We start from the raw sequence: 2,198 nt of genomic DNA, 5'->3' as shown, positions 1-2,198 counted from the left end.
TCACATATGATCTAAATACATATTAAACAATTGTATAGGACATTTTTGCTTTTGACCATCCAAACCGACTGCAGTTACCTCCAATGAAATGTCAATGCTACGATGTTCATCTCCGCATGCAACAGCTGTCTGAATCTATCTTCGCTGCTGGGTTGACTTCACTATAACCACTGAAGAACTCTTGGTGGTCAACATCTTGGATGTTAATGAAATGGGTTCACAGAAAGTAAATGAAACCAGATGCTATGCAATTACACGAAGCAACATTAAAATGGCTTACTTGTCCATCTTGCATTCCTCTCTCAGTATCCACAATGATAAATACTGGTAACCCTTGTGAGTAGCTGGTGCACGATCACCGTTTTTCGACCCAACTGTGTGAATCTATCAGGAAAATAATAGGATATTAATGTCAATTAGTTCAACAGTCAAAATATTAATATCAACGATTAAATATTAACAAAAGAATATAAATTCCTACATACACATTTTTATTTATTTTGAACTGCAACATACAGGTATTTCAATTCTTCATTCCAATTGTGACACGCATGTCAATTAGTTCAACAGCACACTCCTTTGACGTATTTGCTATTTCCGAATCAGATTGGGTATTCACAAAGCTAAACAAACCTGCACCAGAAGATCGATCGGTTAGAAGAGTACTGCAAAAAACATTTGTGATAACTGTCTGGAAGCGGTATGGCTGAATAATTCTGTCATTTCCCAAATTGATTCAGTGTATAAAGAAAGTGTTTCGTCGTGTGAATATTTGATAAGGTGTGTATTTACTTCAGACCTGAAAATGAAAAGTTGTCGTCCATAAGTGGGAATGCAACCTAAGTGTTTATGTCACCGAAAAATTGGGTCGTCAAGAAGGACATTTCTGCAAACAAAATGACACATAATTCAGCTTGGAAAGACTTGAATCTGTGTGTGATCTTTACTCAATTTTTAAATCATACATACTGACTTCTTCAATAGTCACTTACAAATGGTGATTCATTCTTAAACATTTCATTATTCAGATCAGTGTTGTAAAGTCAACCGATTCAATTTTACCTAATTGGTAGGCGGTCCAAATGAACCCTAAATCTAACAAAAGCAAAATTCAAACACCTGCTATAAAAATTGGAAAGGAAGCTTGAATAAAATTCGAAATCATCAAACTGTGAACTAAACTAATAATTGCAGTAATAAGAAGGAAGCTTTCACAAAACAAAAGTAGGATAAAGCAACCGGTGGAAGTTGATTGCCGCCGGCAGGAGTGTGAATCGGGGACGTTGGATCTGGGGTTTTGAGGCAGCAAGCGAGCGAGGGGTTTTGAGGCAGCAAGCGAGCGAGGGATTTTGAGGCAGCAAGCGAGTGAGGGTTTGCAGGTTGGGCGGTACTGGTAATAAGGTAATGCAAAGTTAATACTTATATAACTGATACAAAACCAACATATGAACATAGAGATTTGATAACTAAATTAAACGACTCATAATTAAATTAAAAGACAGAACTTGTTAAGGGCTGTAGCCGAAAGCAATATAAGTAAAACCCTAACCTCCATTGATATCCTCAACTCAACCTTCATCTTTCGGTTCACATAATAAACTCACAATCGATCTAGTTTCTACATATTACTGCTCATGAACAAATGTCGCAAATGTCGATGTCTCAATTGTTAGGCTTACTCAGAGTTAATATTTAGCTCGAATCAAACAAAAAATTAGGATTTTTGAGAGTGATGATGATTAATTTGAGAAATGTACCTGGTGACAAAAGCGTAGAGAAGTTTTTAGAGAGAGAAAGTGGTGAATGAATATAAAGAGAGAGTAATTGATTGAAGAAGAGAGTATGTTATATATCTATATTGTTTAAATTTTGAATCTGGAGCCAAAATTTTGAATTTTGAATGTGAGCAGAGGTTTTTTGAATTTTAAATGAAAATCAGTGGTTTTAATTACGAATGAGGGCAGAGCTTTGAAATTAGAGGGTGGGCCAGTGCTTTCAATTACGCATGAGGGCAGAGGTTTGCCCATTTGTTGTGGGCAGACCTTTGAAAAGGTGATTGTGGCCAGTTTTGAAATTTAAAGTCTTTTAATATTAAGATTTATGATGTAAAAATGACATAAGAAAAGCCTTGTTGGACAATCTCTCTAGCTGACACATCAGTTTTTCTTATGTCATTGGGATTTCTCCTTTTATAGAAA

At 35.8% G+C, this 2,198-nt stretch overlaps 1 long non-coding RNA gene across 2 annotated transcripts; it reads right to left on the bottom strand.

Annotated features, from left to right (window-relative positions):
- Positions 1–119: 119 nt before the first annotated feature.
- On the bottom strand, positions 120–1,980 carry LOC110925662. Of its 2 annotated transcripts, none has more exons than XR_002584648.2 (3): positions 1,758–1,980; positions 517–1,390; positions 120–384 (listed from the first exon to the last, which is right to left on the bottom strand). It is a non-coding gene; the product is annotated as an uncharacterized LOC110925662 (long non-coding RNA). The 2 variants fall into 2 exon arrangements; XR_002584647.2 differs by lacking the exon at positions 1,758–1,980 and adding an exon at positions 1,550–1,751 and having other exon boundaries at positions 121–384.
- Positions 1,981–2,198: the final 218 nt, after the last annotated feature.

Source organism: Helianthus annuus, chromosome 17, assembly GCF_002127325.2.
Source record: "Helianthus annuus cultivar XRQ/B chromosome 17, HanXRQr2.0-SUNRISE, whole genome shotgun sequence".
NCBI classification, from domain to species: domain Eukaryota; kingdom Viridiplantae; phylum Streptophyta; class Magnoliopsida; order Asterales; family Asteraceae; genus Helianthus; species Helianthus annuus.
The sequence above is the reverse complement of the archived record's forward strand: the minus strand, read 5'-3'. Positions and strand labels throughout refer to the sequence as shown.